The sequence below is a fragment of the Balaenoptera borealis genome (genome assembly GCF_965194805.1).
Source record: "Balaenoptera borealis genome assembly, chromosome: 5".
Classification (NCBI taxonomy): Eukaryota; Metazoa; Chordata; class Mammalia; order Artiodactyla; family Balaenopteridae; genus Balaenoptera; species Balaenoptera borealis.
Genome location: NC_138862.1, coordinates 141,862,783 through 141,875,589, shown reverse-complemented (window position 1 = coordinate 141,875,589; position 12,807 = coordinate 141,862,783). Strand labels below are relative to the sequence as shown.

At 37.3% G+C, this 12,807-nt stretch overlaps 1 protein-coding gene and 1 pseudogene across 3 annotated transcripts in view; one reads left to right on the top strand and one right to left on the bottom strand.

Moving 5' to 3' along the window:
* Window positions 1–12,807, top strand: part of ZNF385D (zinc finger protein 385D) — a 924,724-nt gene that overhangs the window by 425,867 nt on the left and 486,050 nt on the right. The window lies entirely within an intron of this gene.
* Window positions 1–12,807, bottom strand: part of LOC309629071 (serine/arginine-rich splicing factor 11 pseudogene) — a 298,348-nt pseudogene that overhangs the window by 128,709 nt on the left and 156,832 nt on the right. The gene's annotated exons all lie outside the window — the stretch shown is intronic.

The window sequence follows — 12,807 nt, the reverse complement described above, 5'->3', positions numbered from 1 at the left end:
CAGCACGGGTGTCTCCTCGGACTATTCCTTTCTGAGTGTTAGACAAGAGCCCACTCCCAGGCCCTGGAAGGGGTCCCCTTCCTGCAACATGATGATCATTTATTTAGGGCTTTGCCCTGCCTCCAGAGGTCAGAGCTTAAACCAGCCAAGATAAAGCTCCCCTGGGATGCACCAGCTAAGGATCTGTAAGTCAAGGAGCAAGACTGCATCTTTCAGGGATCAACTTCGGTCAGTGCTGGGCCGGCCTGGAGAGTGGGCATGAAGCTAAGACAGAGCCAGTAGTGACATTTCAGCAGATCAATGACAGTACAAAATAGCAGGTGCTTTGAAGAGGGATGAACCACATGATTCGAAGGAAATCACTTTTCTTGGGGAAATACTGACAGCCTTGCAAAGGCAATGGTCATTTACTGGATTATGAGAGCTGAGACTGTGGAGGGTCAGTGCTTTCCAAGTAGAAGGAAATTCCCGGACAGCGCTGTGTCCTTTGATGGGGCCTGAATCTTCTTTCACGACATTTCTTTGTAGGTTTTTGTCCCAAGTACCCATGATTGATATACCCTCCAGTTACATGGCTCAGCCCTTTCATTTTAACTTTCTTTTTTTAAAAAACAGCAATTTGCTTTTCAATTTAATTCTTGATCCTATTGTTAAAATATAACTTTAAAAAAGTAAAATCATGATTGCTAGGCAAATAAACAATGAACATGTGGAATCTTTTATTTTTCATTTAACTCATTCATTAATGACACAAAAAGTAAGATGTTATGACCAATTCGGAGAACATTTTTAAAAAATAGGTGTATATAGACCATTTAACAAAGAAATATTAGGTTAGGTTAATTGAGTTAATTTTTTTTTTAAATTATAGATAAGTGTGCAAAGTACCATACATTTTGGAGTTATCTGTTTCAGAAAAAAAAAATATTTGCACCTCTATCACACAAAAGTAATTAATGTAACAAGCAACTTTACCAAGTTTGAGACCTTTAATCAGTAGTAAGTAATGTGCTGAACTGAATATATTCCTGTAGATAATCCTTGAGTGGCCTTTGCCCCTGAATGACATTGAAATGACGTGCCACCACCTTTGTGCATTGTGTCCAAGTTTTTGATGATTTTTCTGATACTTTGGGCTTCTATCATTTGTTTTCCTTACTTTACCGTCTATCCTCCAGCCTCTGAGGGGTTTAGATTCCCTGGGCAAATCCATTATTCTGTCAACTCTTCTTAGGTTGTGAAGTGTGCCCTGATTTGAAAGTGAGAAAGATTGCCTGAGGCTGACAAGTTAAAGTATGGGAATAAATGCAACCTTGGGCAAAATTTAACCTTTACATGATGAGAGAAGACCCTGCTGTTATCTGTGAATATTTATCCCTAAAATATTAATCACAGCTTGGCTTAAACATGCAAAGTAACAGCTATGTGAAGTTGTTTTTTTGCCTTTGCCTTTACAAAAGTAGTATCATCAAGACAGGTTAATTATTTTTGTATTTTATCTTAAAATACTGGGCCACTCTCTGACCTTGAGTGGGGAAAGTGGTATAGATGATCAAACTCCTTTGTAAATCAAAGATTCTCTAATGTCATAATTTCGAAAATATATGGTTATTTCCACAAAAGTCAAAGATGGGTTTGACTTCTTCCAATGGAAGATATTTTAATCTAGTATACATCTTTTGTTAAAATATTAGAGATGAATCATAACTTCATTTCCTTTTTATTTTTCCCTCCTCAATAATGTTCTTTTTCTTCCTAATGTTTTCCTGACAACCTCAACTTCTAGAACATTCCTTCTACCAAATCCAGTCTACTGGAAAGAAATTAGTATCTATAGAGTGTTTACTCTGTGTCTCACTGAGATAACTAAAATTTTTTTCTCATTGTCTCATTAGCACTGTTCCTTCCTCCAAATCTAGTATGACAAAAGAAAAGAAGGTATTAGGTAATAATAAAAAGAGAAAATTTTCGGTTAATAAGAATAGAGCTTCTAATCCATGAGCTAAGTATGATTTATGTTGTTCTATGTCATCGGGCATTATCTGGGCTAGCCCCTTCATTTTATAGAAGCAAAATTAGAGATAGCTCCAGAGAGATGATAGGACTTTTGCCAAGGTCACACAATCAAGGTCGTGTCTAGGACTAGGTCTTGCCTCTTAGTATATACATGATTAAGCATTTAGGAAATTAGCCTACAGAATGATACATCTAGATATATTTTCAGTAATCCCAGAGAAATGTGCTACATTTTATTTTCTTGAAAGAACAAGAAGATGCACTCTTCCTAGTTAATGTGCATATATGGGGATATAAATTTTGGAAACCACTGAGCATGCTAACACACTCTGATTGGTTTGATAAAGGAAGAAGCAAATACCAAAGGCTCCTGTTGAGTGATGATGTTTGTCTTTGAGTGTAAGATGAAGCTCCCAGTAGATCTCTAATTACCATCCCCAGTTTCTCACCAGGAAGTCCTTCTACTCATGACTGCACAAGTCTTAAATGCTATATTAATCTTTATTTGTGTGCACCCAGAGCTGACTTCATGGACTTTTATTGCTTTTGCCAGAGAGGCACGTGTTCATGGTCAACACGGACAGCTGTCATTTTTTTAAATCAACTTTACTGAGGTATAATTTCCATACAATGAAACATGCTCCTTTTAAATGTATGGCTAAGTGAATTTTGAGAAATATTTACAACCATGTAACCACCACCACAATCAAAATACAGAAAAATTCCATCGACCCACAAAGTTCTGTACAGCCATCAATTTTGATTTTCATAGAATGCTTGCTTAGACACTTGGCCTATTGCCTGCCTGAGATGGTGCAGTTAAGCCAGCCTCGCAGACTCCGAGGATCTTTGAAAACAGAGCACAGGTGTGAATGTGACACAGTGGACCTTGGGTCCTATTTTAAATGACTGAATCATTGCATCAAATATTATATTTTCCCCCGGCAGTGGTTCTTATTTGAAGTGTGCCTTCTCACACACACATCTAATTCTGTGATGCTGTATTTGAAAGAGGAGGAAATGCCTTCCCACATCCTTTTAACCATCAGTTTCTGCCTGAAGGCTAAAGAGCTTGTGCATATCACTAGTTATTAAAATGGGTCATCCCTTTTTAGAAGATAACGATGGTTTGGTTTATCTTATGGTGTCAAGACCTCATGTCATGGTGTGACAGATGCAATCATTTTATAAGCGTGGGCTTGCAAAGCAAGCATGGCGAGTTTGTTTACTTACAAATCATCATACCAGAAGCTAAATTACTCTTCCGCTAGGCCAATAGTGAAGTTTGAGTCATGGTCTCAAAGACTAAAGAAACAGGCTTGTATTGACGAAGCTAATTAAAGGACAAAGACCATTATAATTCTATAAAAATCAAGCAGCTAGTTCTTCCTATTAAATAACTGTATCACAAATCTTTTTTTTTAATGTCATTTTCTTTCAGACACCTTTGCCTTGATTCCTAGAAAATAAAACTAAAATATTAAAAATAAATACAAACAGTAACCCAAGGAAAAATAATCTTCAGTGATATCATTCTGTTGATTATTATGAATAAGCTCCACTCATTCTTACTCCCAAACTCCATTCATTTCTGCTTCCTTTCATTTCTTTTTCATTGAAAATGACTTTATTTTCTAAAATGAGGAAGGAGCAGAACATAAAGTCAGATAACTACATCTATTACCGTCAGATAAAAAGCTATTTCATGTTGAGTGATCAATAGTTTGAGGCCCCTATGAGTTGTTGTGACCTATACACAACATTGTGCAGCCTGTAAAGGTTTTGCACTAAATTTAAAATGAACTTGGAATGAATAGAATAAAGTTTTAAAGGCAGATAGGTAATATGTACTTCTACAAATACTTTGACATGGAGAAAAGCAACTTTGGGTCTAATTATGTAGGTCCAGTGTTGGATTTGACTCAGGCACCCTTCTTTTGAAGGGTGGACATTGAAGTTTAGAATAAAGCCTGTCCCCTATTGGAGAGGGAGGCACCCTGCTTCTGAAGGACACCTCTGAACACCCTGCCATTCTCGGAAGCTGGCGCCAGTGAACAAACTACACTCGGCACTTTTAACACCACGCTGGAGGCTCACCCAGGCCTTCCTTCCTTTCGCAAAGATCATTCACCGGTGATCAGTCTTCCTACCTTCCTTTTTACCCTTAAAATAACCCGTCAGCCTGGGCCTTTCTCTCCCAACTTGTGTCCTGATGCTTTTCCCTCTCACCACTTTCTACAAAGCTGTCTGTTGTGCAGTTTTATACGCTGGGTGAGCACATAGGCTTTGGAGCTAAATGGTTAGGGGATAAAATCCTAGCTCCAGCTGTCAACAGGTCACCTAACCATTCTAGACCATCCCATCACGTAACCATCACTTAACCATCCTTAACCATCACTTCCCTTATCTGTGAAGTGGAGATAATGATGTACCTTAAAGGAAGGTTGAGAGACTAAATGGAAATATGGTTTTTAAAGTGTGTAGCAGAGGGCCTGGTGTCTGGGAGGCAGGTAATACGTGCCAGCTGTTGGTATCACTCTGTAATTATCTTACTTTCACTCTTAGCACATCACTACCTAATGTATATATTGCCAGCTATTTAGTGTACTTTTTGAGAGAACATAATTGACAGTTGTGAATATTAAGATGGGATGATCTTTTCCTGTCCATGTGCTTATTGTAAGGAGCTAGGGAACAAATAATTATGCTGGGGATTTTTTTTATTTATAAGATCTATTGTAAAATCACCACTTGCAACTTTTTAGATCTCTGTGTTGCCTGTTTAATATATTTCTTTTAAAGTTGAAAAGGGTTTTCTATCCACCGTTAATATCAATTGGATAACATTTCGTCGCGTGTTTTGTTCTGATTCTTATTTGATGCTAGCTGGGATTGAAGAGATGACATTGACCTTATTCTCATAAAGACATATTTTAGTAATAAAAAAATCCATTTTAATTCCCACTTTTCACACTCTTCCAAACTTTAGAGAGTAAACCATTGATAAATTTAATAATGAAGATTTTAATTTAAACCAGAGTTTAGGATTTGGAGGTGAGGATGGAAATTAAGAGCTACATCAAGGCATATAGGGCCTTCACACAGGGTCCTTAATCCATAATAAAGTAACAAATCCCTAATAAAGTAACAAATCCCTCTTGCAAAGATGATCATCAGTGAAGAATTTGTTTCTCCCTCTGGATTTTTGTTCCCCTTTCTTTCCTCGTATTAAAAAAATTAAAAGTTACTTTAAAAAAGAGAATAGGAGAAAGTGGTTTATGTGTAGCCTTTAAAATCATGCAGATCTGGTTGTAAGAGGTCTGTGACCTTGAACATATCCTCTTGATTTTATCATCTACAAGTGGAATAGATAACAGGATTATATTGAGAATTAAATGGGATAATGCAGGCAATTTGCTTAGCACAGCACTTGCTACTCAATAAATGTTAGGCATTAATGGTATGATGTTTATTATCACCATCCAAGGGCAACACCAAAATTATAGTAGAAAGAGATATAGGAGAGAGAGAGAAAGAGAGAGAGATCCAGATCTAAGCGTCATTGTGTCCCCTTACAAGATCAAGAAAGAAGTTGTTTTTAAGGAGTTGTCTTGTAGGAAAATGTTGCTCTTTATGGTTGAGCATGTATTTCTGCCAATGGGGGAGGTTTGGTCCATGCATAATGCAGATACACAACACACAGTGTGGGGAGAGAGGAGACCAAAGGGCAGAGAAAAAATTTTATGTCTAAATTTTTTCTTGTCTTGCCATAAAACATGAATTTTATTTCACAGTATATATGTACCTAAATATATCAACCACAGTGACCCTACCCTGATACTACTGTTTCTATTTTTTCAGTTTACTTTCTTGACTTAGTTCCATATTATGGTTCATCTTGAGTGACTTGTCAGTTCTTACTATTTTTCTATCTATTGTTTTGTAATTTTCCCTTTAGAGCTAAATGAGCACTTATAAAGTATGCATATTACCCACTTTCCTGATATATTTAAATGAATATTTTTCTAATATCTCTTCTTTTTTCTTTTAGTGTGTTAATAAACTAAGGTATATCATCATCATCATCAACATCATCACCATGAAACAGCCAAATGTTCTCTACCATTTTTCCATAAATCTAGCAACTATCTCATTTTATTTTCTGTTTTTTTTTTCCCATAATTTGATTGTCTTTCTTATTTGATTCTGTCGTCGTTCTAGAGTGACATTTGCTAAATAGTGTCAGGCATGGGTCCAGTTATTTTCCCCTGTTCACCAACATCCAGTGTTTTCCTTGTTTCCCTTTTGTCAAAACATAGAAAATATATCTCGTGGTTCTTTCAATTGGCATTTCTTTGTTGGTTAGGTTGAACATTTTCTCATTAGCAGTGTGTATTTCTTGTTTTGTAAATAGCCTGTTCAGACCCCTAGTGCAATTTTTCAAATGTTATACCTGACCAAAGGGCTGGGAAAAGAGCCTTCCTTACCAGCAGCCCAACCCTATAAGTTCAGCTGCTTCACCTGATATTGAGGAGTACATTCTACTTAGAAGAACTTCAACTGGTCTGTTTTTTCTTTAGTATTGTTCAAATTTTACTATATTTTAAACACAACCTTCAAGTTTTTTGATTTTCTGTTACACAATACCAGTACCATGGGGGATGGGGTGCATCATTTCAACGGGAAATTTGGTTACACAGGAGTCTAAGTTCACCAAGTTATATAAAGCAATATACCTTTAGTTAATTGCCTGTTTTACTAGTGAGAAAGCAGAAACCCAGAGAGGTTAAGTTAGTTGTCCAGTGTCACAATCTGATGACTGCTTATTCCCAATCTCCTGGGGCATAATCTAACACAGTGGTTCTCAGCATGTGGTGTATGGACCAATAGCTAAACATCACCAATAGCTAACTTGTTAGAAATGCAAATTTTTGAGCCTTCACCTCAGAACTACTGAATCACTATGTCTGGGAATGGGGTCTAGCAATCTGGGTTTAACAAGCCCTCCAGATATCTCCTATATGTTCTAAAGTTTGAGAATCATCTATCTAATAGATTCCTTTCCCTTGTGGAAGAGACTATTGACCTATTGCTAATAGAACCTTGACTTTGTTCACTTATCAAAAGGCAAACAAACAGGGAAGGTGAGAGAAATCCTCGGACAGTGTTTCTCAACCTTTTCACTATTGATATTTCGGGCCAGATCATTTTTTGTTGAGACTGGCTGTCCTGTACATTGTAGGATGCATAACTGCCCTCTAGTCACTAGATTCTGGTAACAGCAACCCCCCACCAAGTCACGACAACGGGAAATGTCTCCAGGTAGTGGCTGTTATGCCCCAGGCATCAAAACCCCCCTTCTCCTGGTGGGAATCACTGCCCTAGAGGAAGAGTCATATTTGTTCTTATCTGAGCATTGTTATACAATTCCTGATTGTCCGTGATGGGATTAGAGCCATAGGAGCTCATTCTTTTCAATGAGACCTGAGGAGATGTTTTGAGAATTCCTTAGAAAAACTTTCGTGTCTAGTAAAGTTGGAGACACACAGGAGTTAGGTCTCCTTTCTTCTTTCTCTTTGGACATTATCTTTTGCATCTGGGATGTTTGGAGTGGTGGTAGCCCCTGCACCGTGAGCGGAATGCCTGTAAGATCGGAGGGAACTTGTCATAACTGAGCTTCTACATAAGTTAGTCCAGAAAACAGCTACCATCAGGCCCCCTGTTATTTGATAAAATCACCTATTGTTTTTGCAATCGTTAGTTGGTTTGTGTTACTTGGTGCTAAAGCATCCTAACTGATGTATGCGCTATGATTGGAGATAGATAGTGCAATTACATATTCTTAACTATGCAGAAAAGATTATCTGGAAGTAGTTTATGTATGAACAAAATTTTATGTGTTTATGGATGAAGTTTGTCTTCCAATAGCAATGAAAATGAAACTCTCCAGAAATCACATTCAGACATCTATATTAGGAAAATTCCATTACAATGTGCTATTTTAGTAGAGAGGAGTGCCATTAGGCTAGATCTCAGGGGGGTTTTATTAGCGACTATGTGCCCAGGTGTCTTTGCTGTTCAGTGATAATGAATCTTTTTTGTGAGATTGAACATCACTGAAATGTAATTTTATCTCTTTATTGCTCATTGTTCCTTTTTTTAGTTTTAAAATAATTGGCCTCAAAAGTAATACTTAAATTCTAGAGGAATGGAAAGTTGTACGTTTTGATGCATATACTTCATGGTCTAACATTTCAATGAGCAAAAATACCATTCCAGTGCTCATGATTTAGTCATCTATGTTATAAAAAGAAATTTTAGGTGGGTAAAAATGAGGAATAAGTTTTGGTTGATACAAAGCTAGAAGCTAGATAGTATAGCTTATTTACAACTAAAAAATAATAGCAACAAACACTAAAAAATCCATGTTGGATTTTGATTAAGATTTAGCTCCCACCCTTCCTACACACCCAGTGATAAGATTTAACTCTCAGATCTAGTTAAACTAATGTGATGGTCACAGATGAAGTTGTACACACATAATTCTAGATCAAGAATCTCTGCTTGATGTTCATTGCTCCTCCTGCTTGGTGACTATCCTACCTCAATATTCTGAAATCTAAGAAATAAGTTATAAAGTTAGCTACAACCAGCACACCCTATATACAAAATAAGGGGAAGGCAGGTAGAAAAAGGGTAATTAAGTAGCATATGTAAACAAATACATGACACAGTAAGGAGGGAGGAAAATTAGGATAGCTGCTGCAGCCCTGATTTCTGAACATGAAACTATAAATACTCAAGAGAATCACATTAGATCTCCTGGGTTCAATATATATTTTTCTTTCCTAAATGTGGTAAAGCACTCTATTTCCACTTAATAATCAAGATCAGTCACCCAGGCAATGTATCAATCCCCTCTGCCTGTTTTACAATAGCATGAGTAGTCTGAAATAACCATGTGGCAGCCCCAAGAGAACCACCGTTATATTCATTGGTCTAAGCATTCTTATTCAGGTATTTAAAACCTCTAAACTGGCAAAGCCCAAAGTGGCAAGTCTAATGAAGCCTCTACCTGATCAAAGTCTTGCCTTCATGGGGCTCTGCATGTGCCCTTGGATGGTCATTGCAGTAGCTGTTTCATGACTACTTACCATGGATTACCAATGCTCCATTCTCTGATGGTAACTGGTTCCTCACTGACTATCAACCCAACCATCAGAAAACCAATCCCAATTTCTTGTTTACTTAAGATTCCGCTGCTTTCAATGACTGCTAATACTTGTGTACTGGTCAACATTCTTAACTGCAGACAACAGAACCCACCTCTGTCTAGGTTAAACTAACACCATAGACAAAAATAAACTCAAAATGGATCAAAGACCTAAGTGTAAGGCCAGACACTATAAAACTCTCAGAGGAAAGCGTAGGCAGAACAATCTTTGACATAAATCACAGCAAGATCTTTTTGACCCACCTCCTAGAGTAATGAGAATAAAAACAAAAATAAACAAATTGGACCCAATTAAACTTAAAAGCTTTTGCACAGCAAAGGAAACCATAAACAAAACAAAAAGAGAACCCTCAGAATGGGAGAAAATGTTTGCAAACGAAGCAAAGGATTAATCTCCAAAATATACAAACAGCTCAATATCAAAAAACCAAACAACCCAATCAAAAAATGGGCAGAAGACCTAAATAGACATTTCTCCAGAGAAGACATACAGATGGCCAAGAGGCACATGAAAAGATGCTCAACATCACTAATTACTAGAGAAATGCAAATCAAAACTACAATGAGGTATCACCTCACACAGGTCAGAATGGCCATCATCAAAAAATCTACAAACAATAAATGCTGGAGTGGGTGTGGAGAAAAGGGAACCCTCTTGCACTGTTGGTGGGAATGTAAATTGATACAGCCTCTGTGGAGAACAGTATGGAGGTTCCTTAAAAAACTAAAAATAGAACTACCATATGAGCCAGCAATCCCACTACTGGGCATATACCCAGAAAAAAACATAATTCAAACAGACACATGCACCCCAATGTTCATTGTAGTGCTATTTGCAATAGCCAGGACATGGAAACAACCTATGTGTTCATTGACAGAGGAATGGATAAAGAAGATGTGGTATATATATACAATGGAATATTACTCAACCTTAAAAGGGAACAAAATTGGGTCATTTGTAGAGATGTGGATGGACCTAGAGTCTGTCACTCTGTCTTACAGAGTGAAGTAAGTCAGAAAGAGAAAAACAAATACCATATATTAATGCATGTACGTGAAATCTAGAAAAATGGTACAGATGATCTTACTTGCAAAGCAGAAATAGAGACACAGATGTAGAGCACAAACGTATGGACACCACGGGGGAAAGGGGTGGGTGGGATGAATTGGGAGATGGGGATTGACATATATACACTATTGATACTATGTACAAAATAGATAACTAATGAGAACCTATGGTATAGCATAAGGAAGTGTACTCAGTGCTCTGCGGGGACCTAAATGGGAAGGAAATCCAAAAAAGAGGGGATATATGTATACGTATAGCTGATTCACTTTGCTGTACAACAGAAACTAACAACATTGTAAGGCAACTATACTCCAATAAAAATTTTCTAAAAATTCAAAAAAAAAAAAAAAAGAATGCATTGGAGAAATAAAAGAAACAGACTCCAGGGTGAGTGTCAAGAACATTTTCCTATTTCATGTCACTCACCTCCCCAAACCTCACCACTCCCCAGAAGGAACTGCTGTCTCTGTCAAAATCATGCCTTATTGATCGCACCAGAAAACTACTACACAGTCGCTGGCTCTAAAACCACTCAACCTCTACCCTAATCAGGGGGCTCCCAAAGGGCAGCTGCCTCCATAGCCCTTGGTTCCAAAGACATGCTGCCTGTTCATATCTCAGTTTAAAATCAAAGTCTCCCATGTATGACATCTGATTGTAGAACCCAACTCGCATGTATGTGTCTTAGTATTAGGGGAGGCTGTGAAAAATAAATTTTGTTTTTCTTTCTGCTTTGGGAAGATGTCATCTACACTGTGAGGGTTATCAAATTATGGCATTTTGGGACAGCCGTGAGTGACATATATCTAAGCGCATTGCCTACCAAAGATTGGCTATTGCCCACTCAAACTCCACATGTTTATAGAACAAACCATTCAGGTTCTGGGATTGCAGGTTTCCCTAGCTTCCCTTTTCCTGGTTTCCATCAGTATTCTTTCTAGTAGATGCAAAGTGTCACAAAATTTCTTTTATCAACATGGGAACAGAGATATCTCAGAAACATTAATGATTCCCAATATTAAAGAGAGGAATCCCCTTCTCATGTCCCCAATTTAATTTTAATATGGTCCAAATAACTATTTCGCTTGTTAATGTAATTGTCATTGACGATATTACGTAAGTTTCCAATGACATAATTTTTAATTTTAGAAATTCTACATATTGGACATTAGTTTGAATGCAATGTAAACCCGGCTTCTAGAAGACATCACAGACATATTTTCATTTCTCTGCCATAACCTAAGATCTTAACACCCCTTGACTCTGTCTGCTTATTTCCATCTTGCAATCTCTGGCGTTCACTTCCTTCTTATCCTTTGTTTGTTTGATTTTCCTAAAAATGACCAAGCTGAACTCCCTGAACTTGTTTTCACTCCCTGTTCTAATCTGTCCCTCACACCACCACTACACTTCTCTTTTTCCACATGGAAATCTGTCCCTCACTCCCTTTGTAAAAACACTTCAGTTTTTCAACTACCAAGAAAGTATCTTCCAGTTATGTCATGGGAATCTTAGCTCTTACAAGTTACCAAGGGACTTCTCTAATCAATCCAACAGAAATACTTAATTTTCCCTATATTCTCAACTATTGTATGAATCCGGGTCTTTGAACATGTTATTTGCTCTCTTTGTCTGGAATGTCCTACCTTCTAAACCACGTATCCATTGAGAAGTCTTCCCTGGTCTACCTGCCCGGATAACTCACTTCCTCTCTGGGGTCTCTGCTCCACTCTGTTTGCCACCATAATTGTGCTCACTTCACTGGGTTTTGTTAGGGGGCGCTCTTCACTGTTCATACACATCTGTGTCACCCCTTTAAAGTGAGCTCCTAGAGAGAGGTTGCCTCATATATTGAATCTCCAGAGGGTGGCATGATGCCTGACATATATTTTCAAGCTTTGCCATTTTTTGTTAAATGAATAAACAGAGGAACGGTTTATGGTTACATGCTCACTTGATACTTACCGTTCCAAGATTTAAACTCAGAGGGTTTGAAACCGTAGCTGATCACTGCTTAAATAAGCTTAGTGGTTTAAAATGACCATTTCGAGAGATTTGTGGATGCTAAATTAGCCACTGGATGGAGCCCATATACCAGAGATGTAGAGAATTATTATCATTCACAAGCTGTATTATTTGAAAATAATTATAAAGTAGACCTTTAAATTTAAAATAAAATGAGTTTGGCAGTTCTAAAGTAATAACTAAACTACTCTGTAATCCTAAAAGAAATCAGATAAACCTCTGAGTCTGTTTTTACCACAAAGACAAGTTATGTTATAGAAAAGGGAGAGAACAAATGGGAAAAAAATAGGAAATCCAAAAATCATGGGCTTGAAACATTGGTTCAACAATTTTTCTCTGCATTCATAACAGCATAATCTTTCAACTTATTTATTTTAAAAGCATGTTTTCCAAGCCATGATATTAGTTGAAGAGACCAATTACGACATACTAGTTCTTAAGACATTATTAATGATATTTGGAA